Source organism: Lepus europaeus, chromosome 18 (genome assembly GCF_033115175.1).
Source record: "Lepus europaeus isolate LE1 chromosome 18, mLepTim1.pri, whole genome shotgun sequence".
Lineage (NCBI taxonomy): Eukaryota > Metazoa > Chordata > Mammalia > Lagomorpha > Leporidae > Lepus > Lepus europaeus.
Genome location: NC_084844.1, coordinates 32,036,949 through 32,059,489, shown reverse-complemented (window position 1 = coordinate 32,059,489; position 22,541 = coordinate 32,036,949).

The following is a 22,541-nucleotide window of genomic DNA, read 5'->3' as shown; positions in this document are numbered from 1 at the left end:
AAAAAAAAACTGCCAAGACTCCCATCCCAGGGACCTGGGCAGGGTCAAAGTCCTAACTGGGAGTAGACAACTTCCCCCTTACCCATGTCTGCCCCCTCCAACAACTCCAGGAGCCTGGGCTTGTGGTAGGCCAGAGACTCCTCTTTTCAGAGCAAGGGGCTCTAATGACAGGCTGGGGGTGTCAGGGCAGATGTTAGGGACTATAGATCCTGTCTGGAATAAATCAGAACCCTGAGCAAGTCTCTGTTGATCCCTATGATGTCTGAAGCAGAGTAATAATAAACTTTGCTTTTATAAAAATAAGAATAATGACAGTTATCATCTAAGCACCTGCTCCAAGCCAGGAACCAGCGCAAGCACTGGGCATCCCACCCCACCTCTGAGGTCATGGCTTAGGTATTTTCAGTAGGGACATAAGTTTCCTCCCACTATAATCACATACACAGTGGGACTGCAGTTCAGTTCTTACAATGGATTTTGTCTGCTTTGTGAGCTTCCTCTTCTGCAGAAGACAGAGGCAGGATAGGAAAAGGAACTCTAAATTTTAGTTCAACCAGGTAACTAGCTGGCTTAGCTTTGGTTGGTCTTTGGGACCAACTGTCCACTCGGATGACTCCAGTGCCTCCCTGCGCCTTGTTCCTGTCCAGGATGGTGCAGGTTGCAGACTCTGCAGGGAAGGTGAGGGCTTGGTATTGATGTCATCGCAAGCACAGTGGACGCACTTATTACAGACACGGGCTCTGGGCCAAATTTGATGGAAGTGATTCTAGAGCAGCTCCTAGAATCCATGTCTGCTCCATCAAATGCCCATTTTCCTGGAACTGACAACACAGAGGTGGTACCCAGGAGAGGGCGGCATTGAAGCCCAGGCAATGGGTTTCTTGGGAGAAGGGAGGATCAGGGCCTCTGGGCAAGAGAGGCCAGTGACCGAGAGTCAAAGCAAGCACAAGTGTCAGACAAACACCAGCTGTGGTTGTACTTCCACATGCTCCATGGGGGAGCAGCTCATGGACCACAAACTGCCCTTCCCCCACTTCTCCAGCCAGGGGTACCTGCCATGGGTGTGTGGTTGTACAGAGCTGGCCTTCAGACAGGTGAGGACCGGCGCCTCCCCACTGAGTCTGTAGCTGCTCATTAGCATCCCACCACCCAGAGTCCTGCTGAAATGTGGGGTACTCTTTCCAGAAACTGAGGCCTGCCTCCATAACCATGGTCTCACCCTACTCCCCAGTCACAGGGGAGGGGCAATATCACCTTTCTTACCTGCCCTGCCAGGCATGAAACTGGGAAGGTGATGCATACTGTTCTATGGGAGCCTGAACCTGAGATTCCTTGGGACCGCTGCATATGTCAGAGGAAGGGAACAGATTCTGTGAGCTCTCAGGTGGGTTTTCTGGGACTGATGACAGTGAGAGAATATTGGTGGTACACTGGCTATTTGAGTGTGCTGGACTGGTGGCCTGGACCTTGGGGAAGCTCACTGCACCTAGACTGATGTGGTTGGAGGGTTGCTTTGGCCCTGGGGAAACCATAGCAGGCCATGGTTCTATATGCAACTGGAGACTGGGCTCATTTCTCCTCTAGATGCCACCAATGGAGGGCGATAGAGCCTCAGGCTGGGCTTGCTTCCGGCTCCTACGTAGGCAGAGCACAGAATACTTAGGGCTGTGCATGAAGCAACCTCAGTGCATGGCTGGGGTCTGGCCATGGAATGTCAAGACACACAGGAACCACTGTTCCAGCCCAGGTCTCCAGGGATTAGGGCTCCAGGGAATGAATGCCTGGCCATTACCTCTTCCCCAATAGCTTTCAAGCTCTGTGCACAGACTGGGGTTTTGGAGGGCAGAGCTGGGAACTGGGATAGAGTTGGCCCGTGGGCTTTGGAGGATGGCTCCAAAAGACACTGGCTTAGAGGCGAGGCCAGAGTCAAGGACTCCCAGATAGTGGAACAGCGCATCAGTGTGAAGGGGCTGGGCAGGCAGGCAATAATGAGGTGTCTGGCAGGTTTGAAGCAGTGAGGAGTTGGATCCTGATGTACTGAAATGAGACATATACGAGGGTGTGCAGGAGACTTTTATAGGGAATTGACCAAAAAGGACTGATTGTCCACCCACCCACCCATCCATCCACCCACCCATCCATCCCTCCATCCATCCATCTAACTGTATCCACTAAATCATTCATTTATTCAGTAGCACTTACAGGTACATGAGGAATATAAACTAAAATAGAGGCAGTCTCTCTGATGGTGTCCATCTCCCAAATGTAGCCAGTCTAGGGCTCCAGGAAGAGCCTATAAAGGCACTGCGTGTTGCATGAATACAGCACAACACACTGCGTCTTGCATCCATCTCAACAACAGAAAGCTGCAACACTGTCTCACCTGATGCTCGTGACAACCCTGGGAGACCCAGGATCTGGGGAGGTTTAAAGCTTTTCTGAAGCCCCTGGCCCTGGGGTGATAACTGGAGTTGGGGTAGGGATGAGATCTGAGATGAGTGCCCACTTTGCCCTGTCCCACTGCCTCCCTGCTGATAAGATCTGGTAACCGGGATCCTGGGAGTGGCTTCTAAAAGTCTAAGGGCCATGGGCTGAGATCTGAGAGTCTAGAGTCAACTCGGTGGAGCAAGGCAAACCCCCCGTCACTGACAAGAGGAACTGCACTTTTATCTGGCTCACAGGTTGATTGGAGTTTTGAGTAAGCTACTAGTTATTTCGTAAGTTGGCTTACCTACAGTAAGAACTCAAGTTAACAGGATTTCTGTGAGGATTAGGGGAGTTGACACATGGGAAGCATTTAGACCTGTGCCTGGTATGCAGTAAGTGCTCTCTACGTTGGACCACTAACGCAACCCAGGGTTTGTTTTTTTTTTTTATTTTTTATTTTTATTTTTGACAGGCAGAGTGGACAGTGAGAGAGAGACAGAGAGAAAGGTCTTCCTTTTGCCGTTGGTTCACCCTCCAATGGCCGCTGCGGTAGGCGCGCTGCGGCCGGCGCACCGCGCTGTTCCGATGGCAGGAGCCAGGTGCTTCTCCTGGTCTCCCATGGGGTGCAGGGCCCAAGGACTTGGGCCATCCTCCACTGCACTCCCTGGCCACAGCAGAGAGCTGGCCTAGAAGAGGGGCAACCGGGACAGGATCGGTGCCCCGACCGGGACTAGAACCCGGTGTGCCGGCGCCGCAAGGCGGAGGATTAGCCTGTTGAGCCACGGCGCCGGCCACAACCCAGGGTTTTGTTGCCACAGAGGTTCCGTGGCTAACACACTTGCAGACCTGATGGGGCACTTTCCTCCAATCAGAGATGAGGAAGCACACCCAGAGAAGTGGGCCTTTCCCGGTGGTGATCTGTGAACTCTGCCACTAAACTACTAAACTCTGGTTTAGTAGCTTTATGGTCAGGAGAAGTGGATAGAGCATCCAGGCTCGCTGGGCGGATGACAGCCCAAGGCCACTCAACCCAGGGAAGGGGTCAGGACACCGCCAGCAGCAGCCCCCTCTCTCCACCTGGAAGCACAGCCAGCATCTGTCGTTCAGGGATGAGTATCTGCTTTCTGGCTTGTCTGTGGTCCCCACTCCTTTCCCCCTGCTGCTGGGTTCAGGCCCAGCTCCTACAGAGTACGTGTGGATGGTTGCACAAGGTGTGGGTGATTTGTGGTAGGAATCCAGCAGGCCTACATTCAGGAGAGGAACGGGGAGTTGCTCTGACGCTGCAGAAGCTCCCGGGAGGCCTCTGTGAATGTGATGCCAATGTCAGGTCCAACCAATGATGATGAACTGAGTTGTGTCCCATGTTTGTGCTTGACAAGAGGGAGCGGTGGGAAGGGATCAAGGCACCTGATGCAGGGCTGGTGGGGCAGGGGCAAGGAGACCCCCAACAGAACCTCAAGACCATTTCACTGGGATTGCTTGCTCCAGCTGCGCGCGCTCTCTCTCTCTCTCTCTGAATCTCCAGCATCTTGAGGTCAGGGAACAACGTCCATTTGTCTCTTTGTCCTAGCACAGGGCCAGGTACAAGATGGGCCAGTCCGTTCTGTGGCTGTAGCCTGGAAAAGCACGCGTGTGAGTCTGCAGTGCCCCAGCCAGTGGGGACCCCTTTGTGCTCCCCAAACTCTCTTCCCAGGATCCCATCAGCCAGGATCCCTTCTTCTTCCCAAGCCGTCCCTGGGCACTTGACCATCCTCCTCGCCCCTCCCCCTCCCCTGCCCACCCCAGCCCTCACAGAAACGTGGGGAGACAGGGCTCTGAAGAAAGAGTCGCCTGCCCAGATTTGATCAAGACACAAGTGAGAGGCAGTGATTTGTGAAGAAATCCTGGTCCTGTCTAATGGAATTTTCCCAAAATAAATTCATGTAAACAACTTCCCACAAAGAGGCAGTCAGGCAGCTGGGTGTGTAAACAACGTGAACAGTCGCAAGTACTATGGGCTCCAGGGGTGCCGTGTCGTCCGGAGGGGGCTGTGGGGAGCCTCCCTTTAGCAAAACACCTTTGGCTCCAGGCCTTCTGACATCATAACGTCAACCAATTCATTAGCTTAAAAAAAAAAAAAAGTCCTTATTTTACTATCATCTCCCAAACACAGCAGCACCACTTTGTAGCCAAGACTGCAGGATGGATTTCGGTTAACATTCATTCGGTGTCCCATTTCAAACCAAATCAACCAGGAGAGGATCTTCATGCCTAGGGAAGGAGGGCGAGGCAGGGGTGGGGTGGGGGCGGGGTGGCTGGAGGACAGGCCCTGGAGAAAGAGAAACTGATGTGTCCGGACCTCCACGGCAGATGTGCACAGACTCATCGGATTCCTAGAATTAAGGTGAAAGTCTGCCTGCCGTCAGCCACTCAGAAGGACACTGGATTCTTGCGGCCTGGGTGTCTCTGGCCGCAGCCCAGCGGGGGCCTCCTGCGAGCTGGCCCGCTCACAGCCCTGCAGACCGAGCTTCCGGAGGGAGGGAAGGATGTGCAGGGACTCTTCCTGGGCCACACCTTTCCCTAGACATTCTTCCCAACCCGGTCCGCCTTGCCCAAGCCCAGGCTGTTTGCAGTATCTGGGGATGATAACGTCTCCTCCCTCCTGTGCCCTGGGGCCGGGTGAGAGAAGACCCTGGGTTCAAGTTTAGACTGGGCAACGACAGGCTACCAGAGGCCTTTCAGCAAATGACATCACTTCCCTGAGCCCCAGTTTCCTCGTCAGCACAGAGGGAGGCTGGGAAGCAGTTCCAGCTCTGTGTGCCTCTGTGAAGCTCTGGTTGAGATGGCTAACGGGATTCTGTTGAATTTTGCTTTAGCTCTGTCTTGGCTCAGTTGGGGTGGGATGAGAACCAGGCTATCTTTGCAATACTCAGAGCCAAAGAAACCATAGAAGTTGAAATGCAGGTGCCTGGAGGTGGTGGGAGGTTGGGAGGGGCAGGAGGGCAAGTGAGACATCTGTGGGGCTGGTGTGTCCCATGCAGGTTTGGGTTGCCAACCTTGCTCTGTGCCATCCTGTTCTCTTACCCCAGCCAGGACCTGGGGGTGGTGACAATGAAGAGGCTCACAGGGGCCCATGGGCTCTGGGTCTTAATTTTTTATCTGCTAGCACAGGATTGAACAGCCCCACTCTTTGCCATGTGACTTTCCATTGCCTTTCCCCTGTGGGTTGGGTCCACTTCCGCATCCCGTTGAGGCTCCAGGAGTGTTCAGAGGCCTGAAATGTTCTCGTGCGGTTCGGCCTCTTGGGCTCCTAGGATCTGCCATGAGAAGAGCATGCTCTGGGTCCAGGAATGTGCAGACTCATGAGCAGGTCTGAGTCCAACCCAGACGCCGGAGCCATGCACAGCCGGACTGCAGCCTGACGCGGAGCTGCCCCAGGCCAACACCTAGACCTGAGAGCTGCACAGATAAACCCTTGCTCTTGCGGGTTGGTGAGTTTGGAGAAGGTTTCTTCCACCGCATCACCGAAGCCTGGAACCCTCATGGTGGCCAAGGGGATAATGCAGGCTGTCCTTATTTTGCATGTCTCCATGGCAACTGAGATCTGCAAAGCGATGATGTGGCCCTGCAATCCTCGCGTTTCAGTGAACACTTGCTGTGCAAGTGAGGAGGCTGGGCGACTGTGAACCACTGTGCTGCCCTTTTAGGCAGAGCTCCAGACGCCCTGCACGCGTAGGACACCAGGGGCCTGTGATGGCACAAACAGGAAGAAAGATGCTGCAGGGCCTCATGAGCAAGAGCTTCGTCTGTCGGGTCTGCTGGTGTTAGGTCTGAGTTCTGACTCTGCCCCTTCGAGCTTTGGGTCCTGGGTCAAGCTGCTTAGCCTCCCTGAGTCCTGTGGGCTTCCTCTTTGAAATGAGGATCAGAATAGTTTTTGTGAGGATAACACGTGGCATTGTCAATGCCTGCCACCTGGGGAGTGCGTGATGAGTACTGTGATGGATAGGGAATAATATTTGCGCATCTGAGGTCTGGGGAGGCATCACGTGGCTGCGGGGAGAGGCAAGGTCCCGTCTGCTGATGGTCTTCTCTAAGGGGAAGGTCATCTTGTCCCCACGTGGGCTCCAGGCAACCAGGTCTTGCATCCTGTCCTCCGCCACAAGGCCTGCTCTCCCTTGTCACAGGTCACCAACGGGCCCTCCCTAGGGGAGAGGGGCTGCTTTTGCTTGAGGAGGGGGTTGAGCATCGCGGAGCTGTTTTCTCAGGATTGTGGGCCTTAGCCATGGTTGGACATTCCTCAGGTCCCTTGGGCTGGCAGTGAGGCAGGGCCTTCGGGCTACGAGTGTTCCCCGAGCTGGACACCTGAGTCTCCTTCTCTAAACGTGTGGCCAAGGCTGCAGCCGCTGTTCACACGCTGCTGTGAGGAGCTCAGTTTTTGTTCCCACGACTCCTCCACGAGGAGGCAAGGGCAAGGTTTTTGGAATTAGCAAGTATAAATCAGCCCACACACCTAGATTTGTGCAAATAGTCAACTTTACCTTCTTTTAAGAAAATGTTTATTTATCTGAGAGGCTGAGAGAGAGAGCGAGAGCATGAGCCTCCCATCTAAAGGCTCATTCTCCAAATGCCTGTGATAGGTGGGCCAGGCAGAAGCCAGGAGTTAGGAACTCAATCTAGCTCTCCCACATGAGTGGCCATCACTGCTGCCTACCAGGGTGCACATTACCAGGAAGCTGGGATTGGGAGCAGGGTTGGGACTTAACCCAGGCACTCTGATACAGGCTATAGGTGTCCCAAGCAGCGTCTTAACTGCTGTGCCAAATGCCTGCCCCTTTAACTTCTTCATCTATTGGGATTTAGCATCTGCCCATGCAGCTTCTCTTCTCAAAGCCCTGTTGTCTACACTCCCCACAGCGGCTCACAGCACTGCGGGATCTGCCCTTGAACTTCACCTCTTGCCACCTTTCCCCACCCGCTCTGCTCTTCGGCACATGGGACTTCTCCCAGTTAGCGGTGTGCCTGCATTCTGCTTTCCCCCAGCCCTGGGCCTTTGCCCGCACGACTGGCTCTTCCTGTGATATTCTCCACCCTCACACTCCCCAAGAACGCTCCTAATCATTCTTCACATCTCCTCTAAGAAGTCTTCCGCACCCACCCCCATCTCTGGCTGGGATCGAGTCTCAGTTCTGTATTTCCAGCGCTTTGATTATGGTGTCCCAAATCCTGATCCCAATGCTGACACTAACACCAGTGAGCATCAGCAGGCCCTCCTGCCGTGCCCACATCTGCCAGGCATGGTTCAGTACACGTTAGTTCATTGTGGCCTCCCAGCGCCTTCTGATGTAAGAACTATTTTTGTCCACCCTTCACAGGTGAGCAAACTGAGCCATAGTGAGGCGGGGCAGTGGGGTCCAGGTCACCTAGGTGGCTGATAATGGTGACGCTGGGGTTTGTTCTGGTTTGTTTGTTTGGGTTTTTTTGGTCTGTGCCCTTCACCAGACTTAACTCCAGGAGGACGAGGCACACTGTTGCCTTATCTGTGCTCACGTCTTTACCAGCACAAGGCCTGGTGCATAGTGGGTGCTCAGTAATTGCCACATGAGAGCTATGAGTATGGAGAACTCCAGACCTGCTGGCATGCCAAGAGTTGGACTAAATAATTTATTTCATAAATTTAATTATGATGAAAAATAATTTACTTTTGGTGTGACAATCAGGGTACAGATTACTTACCCAAAAGCATTTTATCAAGGAGAGCAGAGTGGGTTTGTAGACTTCCTACGCCTCTGACTGATGTCTCCATCCCCACCAACCAATTTTCACATTTTGGGTTGTTTGTTTCTTGTCTTCTCTAATCTGCTTAATTTTTTGTTTTATAAACTTTGGATTCAACTAAACAATAAGATTCACTTATATTTGAAAGAGTTATAGAGAGAGAGGGTGAGGGGGGAGAGGCCTTCCATTTGCTGGTTCACTCCCCAGGTGGCAGCTCTGGCCAGGGTTGAACCAGGCAGGAGCCAGGAGCTTCCTCTGGGTCTCCCATGTGGGTGGCAGGGGCCCAAGCACTTGGACCATCTTCTGCTGATTTTCCAGGTGCATTAGCAGTTAGCTAGATTGGAAGTGCACCAGCTGGGACTCAAACTGGCATCCATATGGGATGCTGGCATCACGGGCAGTGGCCTAACCCACTATACAAAAACCCTGGTCTGCCCCTTTAACTTCTATTTCAAGCTCCTTTTCTGCTGTGGGGCTAAAATTTGATTTTTGGTCAATTCTATTTCCTTGTGGGTCCTTGTGCTGCCCTACCTGTGTACCGTGGGCTTTTGTTTAAGTCCCGAGGGATGAACCTGTTTTTGCTGGTCTTCACTGACCCATCTGGCCCTGGGTTAATGTATGTGGTCACTACTGTGTCTGCCATCCCTTATTCTCAAAAGCAAGAGGTCTGGTCTCCCCTTAACGCCTGGGCCCCTCTCAGTGACATAGTGACCAGTCATTTGCTTTCTTGACTCTGCGGATTTTTTTTTTTTTTTTTTTTTTTACTTATTTGACAGGTAGAGTTAGACAGTGAGAGAGAGACAGAGAAACAGGTCTTCCTTCTGTTGGTTCACCCCCCAAATGGCTTCTATGGCTGGCACTGCGCCAATCCGAAATCCGAAACCAGGAACCAGGTGTTTCTTCCTGGTCTCCCAGGTGGGTGCAGGGCCCAAGGACTTGGGCCATCCTCCACTGCCCTCCCGGGCCACAGCAGAGAGCTGGACTGGAAGAGGAGCAACCGGGACTAGAACCTGGCACCCATATGGGATTCTGGCACCACAGGCAGAGGATTAACCAAGTGAGCCACGGTGTCGGCCCAGACTCTGCTGATTTCTAACTCAGCCAGGCTAGACTGGCCCTGCTTTCCTGGAGGCACCACACGTGGGTTTGCCCCCTCTCCTCCAGGGCTCCACTTGGAAAATGAGGTGGATGTCCCCTCTATTCTCAGGTCCCACAAACCTAGTTAGAAAGAGGCCATTGTGTCACCCCCACCCCCATCACTAGTGTCTTCCCCAATCGTATCCAGGCAGGCAGCTTTAGACGCCAATCTCCCAAATAGTTGATAGTTCACAAACTACAGAAGCTTAAAAACCAGTTACACCCAAAGTGTGTGTTCCTGGTTGGGAGCTGGCCTTCCAGGTGTCTTCTACCTGCCTCATCTTCAATGCATGGCTACCAAAGATGCTGGGGATGGGGGTAGGGTGTTGGCATCAGGCCAGGGACAAGCACGCACAGGGAATTGAGCTTGATAGGTTTCTCTGGTCCAGGTTCTGAAGTGTTGCACAGTGGTGATCACGTTCTATTGGCTAGAACTCAGTCACATGGCTATGCTTACCTGCAGAGACATCTGGGAAATGTAGTTTACCTGTATGCCCAGGACCAAGGGGAACTGGGCTTGGTAAACAGCTCACTCATCTCTGCTACACAATTACTCTTCCTTTTTTTTTTTAAGATTTATTTATTTGAAAGGCAGATTTATTGAGAGGCAGAGGCAGAGAGAGAGAGAGAGAGAGGTCTTCTATCTGCTGGTTCACTCCTCATATGGCTGCAACAGTCGGAACTGTGCCTATCTAAAGTCAGGAGTCAGGAGATTCTTCCAGGTCTCCCACGTGGGTGCAGGGGCCCAAGCACTTGGGCCATCTTCTACTGTTTTCCCAGGCCATAGCAGAGAGCTGGATCAGAATAGGAGCAGCCAGAACTTGAACCGGCGCCCATATGGGATGCTGGCACTGCAGGTGACAGTTTTGCCCACTATGCCACAGTGCCGGCCCCAATTACTTCTTTAAATGGGGAGAAGGTAGGGAATATCCTTTAATCAGTTTGGATCAGGCAACCTAATTCTGATCCATCACACAATTGCTATGTCCTGAGACCCCAGGGCCAGCCTGTCCTTACAAATCAAAAGCCTTGTCTTTGCTTTCCTTTCCTATAGCCATAGATGCTGCAACATCCAGTTGCTTAATGGGACCAGAGACCTGAGAGGTGGGAAATGCCTGAGGAAAACACATCAAAGAGTGTCTCACAGTCTTGAAGGTAGACTTGATGACAGGTGCACAGCCAGCGAGTGATGGAGCAGGGGCTTGATCCAGAGCCCAAGGCTGTGTCACACAGAGGTCCAGCCTCTTGCTTGGGGTTCTTAATCCATGACACCTGATGAGCCACGAATCCAGGGGAACATCATCCTTCCGCATGCTGGGGGTGATGACTGCTCCGAGGCTGGCCAGGTGATGGTGATGTGGTAGGGAGCTGAGAGGTGAGCTCAGGGACCTGAGAGCTCCCACGAGGCTTCAGTGGGGGCTACGTCCCGGCGGGTCTATGCTGCCCTTCCCACCCCAGTCCATCTTAGTTTTGCATCCTCCTCTCCCTGCTAAGAGCCCTTGCTCCTGAGGGCCCCAGGCCCTGCGGCTGCTGACAGATTGAAAATAGCATCAAGTGTGGGTTGGGGATAGGTTTCTGCTTCTGACACTTAACGACAGTGTAATGAGCAGCGTTGTGTGAGATTTCCAGGGTGGGGAAGAGGAATGCAGTCTTTAAGTTGAACAGACCAGAGTTCAGATTCTGCTTTGGTGGCTCAAAACCAGCGTGGTGGGCCAAGCAGCTGGGTACTCCTGGGGGCACGTGAAGTCAACCTCTCAGGGTTTGTGGGGGGCACCAAGTGCTTCTCACTTCTCTGTAGCTCAGTGAGCAGCTGCACCTGTTCCTCGCCCCCTTGGAGGGCCATCCTTCCATGTGTCCCCTGGACCTCAGCCCCACTGGCCTCTCGGGGCCCCCTCTCTACTACTGTCCCTTTCTTGACTGCCTTCTTTCGCTGTCTCTAATGGATCACTCCAATCAGTGCACCAACAACTGCTCACATATTCAACTTTCATAAACATTTCAGACACCCCCTGCCCTCCATCCTGGTCCAGTTACTGCCATCTTCAACTCCCACCCACCCCAGATTCAAGCTGCTATAAAGAACTCCCCACACCTGCTGCACCTGCTTGCATCTGGTCCAACATGGTACCCACCCATCCCCATGCCACAGGGCTGCTCTTGCCAAGGTCACTGACAACCACTGTGAGGTCAGACACCGTGGCTCCTTCTCCCCCTTCATTCTGGCCAACACTGAAGTAGCTAGCAAATACATGGGCCTCTCTTTCCTTGCTATTTTTCACATTTAAATCTAATTTATTTGAAAGGGGTGGGGATCTTCCATCTGCTAGTTCAAGCCTCGAACATGTGCAACACCTGGGGCTGGACCAGGCCTGAGCCAGGAGCCTGGAACTATGTCCACCACGTGGTGGCAGGAACCCAAGTACTTAGGTCATCGCCTGCTGTGTCCCAGCATGGGCACTGGCAGGCAGCAGGATCGGAAGCAGAGGTGGGACTTATTTCAGGCACTCCAGTAGGGGATGTGGGCATTCCCAGCCGGGTCTTAGCCCACTGCTCTGCAACACTGCCCCCACTGATTCCCTTTTAAACATTCGTTTCTCCAGGATTTCCTCGTGCCTCCTTGGCTGCCTTTCCCCATCTCTTTTTCCAGCATTTTTTTTTTTTTGTATGCTGAGGTCCCTGAACCCGAGTCTGCTTCTCTTACCTTTCCAATCTCCTTGCAAGTGATTTTTCTCTTCCCATGCCCCCACATGCATCTGTATGTCCTCACTCCCAAGTGTATACCACCTGCACGCATGTTTATTTGGAATTCCCGGTTTCACGTGCAGTTGTCTGCCAGGAGCCTCAAAGCTGAGTCTCGTTTTTGCTCCTCCTTCAGCCTTTCCCCCGCCCCACACCTCACACTCCTTTCATCAGTGATCGGGTTTGCAGGTGCATCTCTGATGTCCCTACTCCAGACCCGGCCACTTCCCTGTCACAGCTCCCTTTCTGATGTCCCCAGTTGTGCGCATTCAACAGAGTGAATTCAGCTGCATCTGAACAACATAGCTGTCCCCAAACATTTGCCCGATTCCCTCCAACTCAGAGTAAAACGTTCAGCAAAGGACCAGGAGGCGCTGGCTACTGTCTGCTTTCCAGCCTCAGCTCAGGGCCCTTTCTCTCTTGCTCGTGGCGCGGCAGCCGCACAGGCTGTCTTCTTCCAGCTGCTGACGGCTCAGTGTTCTTGGCCACCTCAGGGCCTTGGCACCTGCTCCTGCTCGTCACCTCTTTCCTCTACATCCTTTCAGTCTCAGCTTAAATGTCACGATGCCCAATCTAATTCCATCGCTTCCTCTTTTCCCTTTTCTTCTCTCCGTTGGTACTATCCATTTTCTCACAGCACTTGTCACAGCTGGCAGTCACATGCTTCTTTGGGTCCTTACTTAGCTTCCCAGTTCATCTCGCCAGCTCAGGGTAACCTCGGTGAGGCAAGGACTAGGTCTCTTGGATTCCCAGCTGTTGCTCCCATCCTGACACCTAGTAGCTGCTCAAGCAATGGTTTTGCTTGGGTAAGCGCTAGTGGTTAGTGAGCCCTTGCCATGTGCCAAGCAGCCTTCCAAGGACTTTGCTGTGCTACTTGATGTAATCCTCAGGACAGCCCTATTCCCCACTTTATAGGTAAAGAAGTGGAGGCATGGAGAGTTTAAGTAACTTATCCAAGGGGAAGTGCTAGAACTTGCCTGGGAGCTCCAAGCCCCGAGCTCCCCAGTACTTTGCTCTGTTGCTGCTCCAGGGAATGAGCACAGTGGCTTCGGGAAGTGGGACTGCCTGGGAGACAGTTTCCACTCACTTTTCTTGTGGCTCCACCCCAGCACCCCTGATGCACATCCCTTCCCAACCCAGCCTCCTCCAGTTTTCAGGTCAGAGGGACGCTGGAGCCTCAGGCAGGTGGGCAGCTTTGAGACCTGGGGAAGGAGGGAGCCATGGTGAGGAAGTCACCTTGGAGAGAAGAGCCATGGCTGAGGGCATCCAGGATGGGGGCAGTGGCGATGCTAAAGCAAGAGCAGGGAGGGCTGGCTGGGGCACATCCTGGTGATGTGGTGCAGCTCTTGCCTAACCGGGACCCTTGGGAGAAGCACCAGAGTGGGGAATAAACAAAGGCCCCCAGTGGCATCGAATTATCAACAACACAAAAAAATGCATTTCCTGAATCCTAGTGCAGGAGAGGCAGCCCAGATGATATGGTGGGTGTGGCTGGGTATGGGTGGGTGTGGCTGACACTGCTCTGCCCTGCTGCACGGCCACTTTTTGCTTACGCTCGGCCCTATGCCTCCAGCTCCCTGGGCCAACATCTTCTGTAGCCCCAAATGCCACCATGTGTTCTCTGTGTCTTTCCTGCACCTGGGCTGGCTGTGGCCCCATCGGCCGAGGGGCTGGGTTTCATCCACCCTGAGTCTCTAAGTGTGGGCACTTAGGAGGTTCTTCCCTATGCTTGTTGAGCAGTTGAGTCTGTCCAACTCTCAGGTTGAGCTGCTTCCTTCCTCCTCTCTGCTGCCCTCTGAAGCAGCACACTTCCCTCCCTTGTGTCGTCTGAGGATGCCTGACCTGTGGTGCTTGTAGATTTCTCTATTCTGTCTCCAGTAGAAGGCAAGCTCCTTGCAGTCAGGGGTCATGTCAGCAACATCTCTACTTCAAATGCTTGGTGCTTTTGTTGGATGCATGAATGATGTCTTTTCTTGGCCAGTCCCCATGGGTGCTACGCAAATGGGTCTGACTTTGGAGCAGCGCCCCCAGAGGCAGGGAGGGGAAAGAGCACAGGGAAAACCTGCAGCCTGGCTCAGGGGAGGGCTTGTTGCTGGGTATTTCTTCTAGGAAACCTAGCAGGTGTTGCCTAAAGACCAGGTGGAGCTTTGGGGTGACTAGCCACAGGCAGTTTCTTCCCAAATGTAAAAAATTATCTACTGGACCCAGATGTGCATTTGTTTTAGTTTTGATACCTGCAAACAAGCCGTCATCACTTTTCTTTTACAGCCCAAGCAATGGAAGCTTAGAGCAAGGGAATACCTAAGGTGCGCTGAAGCCAAGATCCACCTTCTTAGCTACTACTAGTGTCTCTTCTCTCAGGGTCACATTATAATTAGGTCAGGTTGTTCTCTCATGCTGACGGTGGGGCCTCTTTGAAGCAGGTGCCTTGTTGGGGGTGGTCTTTTTGTGATGTGAGCCCCTCTATGTCCAGGCTGAAAAGTTCCAAGCCCCTGGTGAGGTTTGCCAGCTCTCATGCTGACCACCAGGTGGTGCTGTTGGCCCAACAGATAGTATTAGAGCCTTGGCCATTAGGAAGCTAGTCACTCCAGCAAAAGCTCGCAGTGTTGTAGTGAGAGCCACGAGTCCTTGAGCTCTGCCATGTTGCCTAAGTTTATTTTCAAAAGTCATCCCATTTGAGCCCCAAAACTACCCGAGGCAGGTGTCATCCCCATTTGATGGCAGTTCAGAGAATTTGAGTAACTGGACTTGGGCTCTCAGTTATAGGCTGAAGGATTTGAAGCCAGATCTGTTTGATCCCAAAGCGTTCAGTCAGATTCTTGGACTACAAAGAAAGCAGGACCTGACCTGTGACGCGCACAGCTGCCTGCCCGCCTCTCTCTCACCTGGCGTAGCTCAGGATGAATCTGCCGGGTCACACCTGCCTGGGACCAGGCTGCTTGGCCGAGTGCCAGAGGAGCAAGGGCTTCCGTGGGGCTTTGCAGGATGTGAGCATCCCCGTGCTGTCACAGGATGCTGGGCCACGTCTTCGCTCGAGACCCAGTGTGATTCCTTGGGGTTTTCCTGTCTCTGTGCAAACAGCACACTCGCCGTGGAGTGGGGGGGGTCTGTTGTGCGACCCCTCTGGAGAATGTCATGTGGATGAGACGTTGTCTCTGAACTTCCGAAGTCAGCTTTCCTCCCCAGTTTTCTCCTCTCAACAGATACATGTTGGCTTCTGCTGGCCGTTGTAACTGTATAAGAAGAAATAGGCTCTTGAGTAAAGGACAGGACTGTGTAGGACAAGGGGACGTATAGGAGGGGTTTGCTGCCATTTGTTGGAATGAGAATATTAATATCTCGGGGCCTGTGCTGTGGCATAGCGGGTAAAGTCACTGCCTGTGACGCCAGCATCCCATATGGGTGCCAGTTTGGGTCCCCATTTCTCCACTTCTCACTTCCCTGCTAAAGTGAATGGGAAAGCAGTAGAAGATGACCCAAGTCCTTGGGTCCCTGCACCCATGTGGGAGACCTGGCTCCTGGCTTTAGCCTGGCCTAGCCCTGGTTATTTAGGGAGTGAATCAACAGGTGGAAGCTCTCTCTCTTTCTATAACTATGCCTTTCAAATAAATAAAAATAAACCTTAAAAAAAGAATTTTTTAAAGACTTATTTATTTATTTGAAAGTCAGAGTTACACACAGAGAGAAGGAGAGGCAGAGAGAGAGAGAGAGAGAGAGAGAGAGAGAGAGAGAGATCTTCTATCTGCTGGTTTATTCTTCAATTGGCCGCAATGGCCGGAGCTGTGCTGATCTGTAGCCAGGAGCCAGGAGCTTCCTCCAGGTCTTCCCACATGGGTGCAGGGGCCCAAAGACTTGGGCCATCTTCTACTGCTTTCCCAGGCCATAGCAGAGAGCTGGATCAGAAGTGGAGCAGCCAGTACTCGACCAGCACCCATATGGGATGCTGGCACTGAAGGCTTTACTCACTACGCCATAGTGCCAGCCCTCCAAAAAGGAATATTAATATCTCAGGCTTGGACAACCTGGGGGACTGCTGGCCAAGGCTCAGTCCCATGGGCCATGTGGAAAGCTCCTGTGTAAGGGCCTGAATGCTCTGGGGACAGGTTAGGGGCTGTCTCTGATCCCCTGCCTGTGAGGAAGATACGTCTGTCCTCAGTGGAGAGGCCAGGAGGGAACACGCAGTGCCACGGCCTGAAGTACAGGCTCTGGAGTCGAGTTCCTGGATTCATACCCAGTTCTCCGGCCCAGGTCTGCTGCACACCCGTGCCCTTGTCTAGGTGTCCCATTCTGCACAGGACCCCATGCACCCCAGGGAGGGTGCTTACTTGGAAGGGAAGGCCCAGGTGGGAGGGGGCGAGCCTGGGTGAGATCAGCCCTGTGGAGTCTGATGTTTCTGGGGCCCCCGGGGAGCCCGCCCCTCCCCCACATCTCCCACCTCTTGGGCGGCTCTGTTCATGCCCTTCCTAGGACTTGACCCCAGAGGATCCTTCCCAGCTCTTCTCTCCCGCATCTGGGGTCCTCCTGGCTCTTTGCTCTCTGCCCACTTCCCTGCTGGCTCAGAGAAAGGTCCCTGGCTCACCCTGTGTCCTCCCTGCACCTTCTCCCATTCACGAGCAAGTCCTCCCTCCTCCCCACCAGATTCCCCACGCTCTCTGTTTCTCCATAATGAACTATGCAACATCTGCAAGAAGTCCAATGTCTTCTTGGTTTTCCTGAAGAAAGCGGACCCCAAGTGTTTTCTAAGTGGGCACCAGGACGCTCCAGACCGTTGGGCCAAGTACCTCCTATCTGGGGGTGCTACTGCGATTCTCCCCTTGCAGAGCTGGCTCCTCATGCTCAGAACCCCAGGCGTCCCATCCTGGTCCCAAGTGCCGGAAGGTGTGGTTGGGAGTCGGCAGGGTGTTGAATCTTTCCCCTGTTGTTAAGCCAGAGCTGGGCCCCTGTGAGCTGTTATTTCCAATCCTCACCACAACCCTGCAAGGTGTTTTTTTTTTGTTACCACTTTACAAAGAGGCGAAGGACCTTGGCCACTTTACTCAGATGCTAACTGGTAGAGCTGCAGTCAGGACCCAAACTGTGAAGCATCCGTTCTTCATTCTTCGCTCTGCTCCACCACGTGGGGGGCCTGGGGTGGGAGCAGGGGGTGGGGTAGCAGCATCTTCACTTCCTGGGGCTGCCAGGACAAACTGCCTGCAACCGAGTGGCATGTGGCAGCCGAAGCTGCTTCTCTCCCATTTTGGGGGCCGTCACATGACCAAGATGTTGGCAAGGCGCCCCTGCCTCTGATGGCCCCGGTGGATTCCTCGCCTCCTCCAGCCTCTGATGGCTCCAGTGAAGAGCTGGTTTCACTGTGGCTGAATGATTCCAGCCTCTGCTGCCATCTCTACAAGCCTTGTCTTCTCCAAGTGCCTCTCCCGCATGTGCTTCTTGTGACACTTGTTGGTGGATTTAGCCCCACCCCCCCATATAGGCTAGGATGGTCTCACCTGGTGATCTTCCTTACAGCTTGGGAGACTCATTTTCCCAACATGGTACAAGTGAGATGCTCTGGAATGTGGGTGTATCTTTTGCGGGATGCCAATCAACCTAGCACAGACAGGGCAAGCAGGGGTTCCCTTGTTCCTATAGCTGAGGCTGAGGCCAAGGGGAGTGGAAGCTTAAGGGTCATAGAAGTTTGCTCACTAGAGAGAACTTTCTAGTAAGTCAGCGGGCAGACCAGAGGCAGCCTTCGTTAACAGGTTGGGCTGAGGCCAACCTACCCTTTCTACACCATAGCCACAGTGCCAAAGGCAGAGAATACTTTAAGGAGTCCAAGAATGTATTTTAATTCCTTTTAAAATCAGAAAAAAAAACCCCTTATAAGTCAAAGGCAACATTTTATTACATATTAATGTTGTGGGAGCATTTGGCATAGTGATTGCTATGCAGTGTTTCTTGGGACGCTCACAGCCCGTATGGGAGCACCTGGGTTTGAGTCCTGGCTCCTCTCCCGATTCCAGCTTCCTGCTAATTGCACACTCTGGAAGGCAGCAGTGATGGCCCAAGTAGTTGAGTCCCTGCCACCCACATGGGAGACCTGGATTGGATTCTCGGCTCCTGGCTTCAGCCTGGCCCAGCCTGGGCGGTTGTAAGCACTTGGAGAGTGAATCAGCACATGGGCGATCTCTCTGTCTCTCTTTCAGTTTCTCCTTGCCCTGCTTTCTCCCTGCCTTTTTGAGTAAAGTAAACATTTAAAAATCGGAATTTTTGTCTCTATACCGATGCACTTATAAAATATTGCTTGCAATGTTTGTTTGATGGTAGAAGGAGTCCATGAAAGCCACACTGTGGCTCTGGCTGGACTGCACTGTCGTGGGAAAGGAGGGAGAAGGGACTGGCAGCATGGGAAGGGCCCTGACACCACTCCCAAGCACCTCCCCTTCTGCTCGGAAGCTGCTCTGGTTGCTGTCGCAACTTTGCAATGAGCCCTTCTCCTTCAGGGGCTGAAGCTCTCTTGCAAGGCTGGCCCGGAGCTGACACTTGGGGATGGGACCCCAGGCAGGCTGGTCACTGATGGCATCTGGACAGTACTCACCTGGTTAATGCTATACCATGCTCATAATGGGTGAATCCTTTGGCAGGGAGGGGAGGGGAGCCAACCCTTCCTGAGAACCTGCTTTATTTAAGAGCTCCATTTTACAGATGGGGACAGCGAGGCTCAGAGAGGTTAAAAAAGCTTGTCAAATGTCCTGATTAGTAAGTAATAGACACAGGTCTATTGGAAGCGAGTTCTTATTCCCCAGCTAGGTATGTTTCTCCTGCACGGGGCTGTCTCTAGGTCCCTGGACAGAATGCTACCAAAGAGAGAACAAGCACTGAATGGGGGCGGAGCTAGACTCGGGATAAACCTTCCTGTCTGGGATTTCTGCACTTGTGGGCTCAAGCGTGCGTGGATGGAAAGGAAGCTGATAGGAACAGGCATTGTGGCACGGGCGGTTGAGGTGTCACTTGCTTGCATCCCATACTGGGAGTACTGGTTTGAGTCCTGGCTACTCTGTTTTTGATCCAACTCCCTAATAATATGCCTAGGAAGGCAAGAGATGATGGTCCAAGTCCATGGGCCGTTGTCACCCACGTGGGAGACCAGGGCTCCTGGCTCTGGCCTGGCCTAGCTGTTGTGGCCATTTGGGGAGTGAACCAGCAAATGGAAGCGCTCTACCTCCCTTTCTCTCTCTCATTCTGCCCTTTGAATCAATCACTCGGTATGGATCTTATAAAAAGGAAAAGAAACCGACTGGGAGCTCAGCATGGCCAGAGTGGTTGCTTGGGCTGCGAGGAGAGAACTCGGCTCTGGGAGGCGGGACCTGGGCACCTCAGCAGCTGGCGCCCTGTGGCCTGGGAGAGGAGCCGCTTCTGCCCTCTGAGATGCAGCAGTCACATCAGTGAGGCCGCAGGAGGTGGACGCCATCCCCATCATTTCGGAAGAGGATTCGTCTGTTCTTCGGTCCGTGCGAAGCTCATCTTCCCGGCTAGCGTGGAGGCCCCTTGGGAGCAGGCACCAGGTCTTTTCTGTTCCCAATGCAGTATTTCAGTCCTCGTTTTTGCCTCAGTCGTGAACCCCTTGGATCACCATTTACTTAACATACCGCCTTAAGCTGATTTCCTTTTTAAAAATGCTACTCCTGTCCTGCACAATAGCCATCACAAAATCACTGGCTCAGTGATGAGTTGACTCAGCCCCTCAGCTCCTGGCTGCGTGCCTGTGGGGTGGCAGGCACTGTGCTAGGCACGCGGCAGAGAACACAGCCTCTCGGGAAAGTGGAGACTTCGCCAAGTGTCACAAATGGGATTAAGAGGTAACTTTATTTTGGTGCGACACATCTTTGACATCCATGCGTGCCTGTCATACCGTGCCTTGCCCGTGAACTTTCCGAAGACACTCTTTTACATGCGGAAGATAATTTCAGACGAGGATGCGACTCTGCAGAAAATTTGGCAAGGTCACTTACGAGATCAAAATTTGTGATCCACAGTAAGAAAGTGACTTTACATGGCAGCTCGTCGTTCAGAAAAACGTATGCAAAAGAGAAACAAAATGTTGAGTCATAATACTTACCTTCACACGTGTGACATACTCCGATGCTTCTTTTTCATCTATCTTATTTCTTAAAAATATTGGTTAATTTATTTGACAGGGAGAGAGATCTTTCACACGCTGATGCACTCCCCAAAGCTGGCTCTGGCAGAGGTTGGGCTGGGGCTGAAGCTGGGAGCTGGGAAATAGGTCCTGTGTGGGGGACAGAGAGACCCAATTCCTTGAGCCATCGCCAGATGCCTGCCTGGGTCTGCAGTAGCAGGAAGCTGGAATTAGATGCTGGAGTTGGGCGTCAAACCCAGGTACTCCAACAGGGAACACCAGCATCTCAACAGCCAGGCTAAATGCCTACCCTCTTTTTTCATTTTCTTTTTATTTGTTTTGATGATTTATTTATTTGACAGTGTAACAGAGAGGGAGAGGGGGCAAGAGAGAGATGGATCTTTTATGTGCTGATTCACTCCCCAAATGCCTGTAACAGCCAGGGCTGGACCGAGAAGAAGGCAGGAGCCAGGAACTCCATCTGATTCTCCCATGTGGGTGGCAGGGACCCAAATAATCGAACCATCATCTGCTGCCTCCCAGGCACATTAGTGGAGAGCTGGATCCAGACTCAGTAGCAGGCACTCCTGTAAGGGGTGCGGGCATCTGAAGTGGTGGCTTAACCCGCTGCATCTTTTTTTATTTTTAAACGTTTTTAAATATTTATGAACCACCAAAGACAGATCTTATCATCCACTTAGATATTGCAGCCTTTAATTTGAAAAACTCTAGAACATTAAGGGTTTTAGATAGGGTAGCCAGGAAAAGACTCTCAGAGCAAATGAAGCTTGGGCAGAGTTAACAGAGATGAGAAGGACGGAGCTACAGGAAGGTCTAGGGGAAAAGCCTTCCTGGCAGAGGGAACAGCAGGTGCAAAGACCTAGAAGTGAGGTTGAAACTGGGTTGTGTGTGTGTGTATGTATGTGTGTGTGTGTGCTATCCACGGCCCATGTGTTCTAATAGAGACAAAAATCCTTTCGCAACACTTGGCATAGATGGCTTGCTTTGTAAACTGTGAGCATAGTTTCCTGTGGCTGCTGTCACTACCCACCACCAACTAAGTGGCTTGAAGTCACACAGACGTCGCCGTGGCCCATTCTGGAGATCAGAAGCCCCATATGGGCTGGCCCGGCTGCTTCCCCTCTGGGGGCCCTAGGATAGAATCTGCTTCCTGGCCCTGCCCATCTTCTAGAGGCTGTCTGCAGTCCTTGGCCAATGGCCTTGTGTCACTTCCACCAATGCCCCTGTCCTCATGGGCCTTCTCTGACTCGGGCCCTCCTGCTTCCCGGGAGCGCCCACGGTCATGGGTGGTGAACCTGAATCTGCTTGAGAAAGCCACCTCCTGCCGTAGGTTCTGGGGACGAGGATGTGGCTGCTTTCGGGCGGGGGCACCAGCAGCCTCCACACTCCCTAGGGTCATCCTGGGAGGTCCCTGGGTGAAACTGCCTCTGTGTGGGAGACTCTCCAGCGAGGGCCAGGGCTTTTACCAATGTGCTCCATGTGGTGGGAGCTTGATCTGTGATGCTGCGTGGTTAGCAAACGAGAACTCCCCTTCCCCGCTTCTTTCTGCCACCCTGCTCCTCTTTCTCTGCACTTCTCAGAATATTCCACCTGCTCACAGGAACTACCATGGCCAGAGACAAATGGGCTGGCACTTGCTGATGTGCATAGATCTGGAAAATACCCACTCTGTTCGCTCTCCTTACAGGAGACTGCTGACCTCCCCAGGTTGGTGGGGGGCGGGGAACTCTGGAGACCACAGGCTCAGCTCCTCCACCCACAGAGGAGGAAAAGCATGGCAGATCCACACCTCTGTCATCTCAGGGGGTGCTTCAACCCCAGGCCACTTTTATAGGGTTGTCCCACTCTTGAAAAAGATGATTCCCCATTTCTCATTTTATCTTTACCCCATTGATAAAGGGCAGGCACTTGCCTTCCCATTTCACAGATAAGAAAATTGGGCCCAGAACATGAGTCTCCTGACTTTGCTTCTCCTCCTAACTCCTTCCATTCAACTCTCTAGCGTCCATTTCAAGGGTTCAAAAGATCTGAAACCCCAGAGGGCTTCTGAGGTCTCGCTGGAGTGCAGGAAGAAGCATTGGTTGTTGCGCAGTACCCAGGAGCAAGAGCAGGCAGCCGTAGGAAGATAAATTCAGTCCAACCTACGTCCGGTTCTCAGAATCAGCATCAACAGGGACCCGCTTCCTCATTCTCCCATGTTTCTTAGCAGAAGCCGGGCTTGGGGACTGTTAACTTTATTGAGGCCATCTTTGGGTTAGAGGTTTAGCCACAGGCATTGGAGACCCTGCCAGGCAGACCCCACACTGAAGTCTGTCTCCTCTCCACCTGGGGCTGCCGCTCTCCAGAG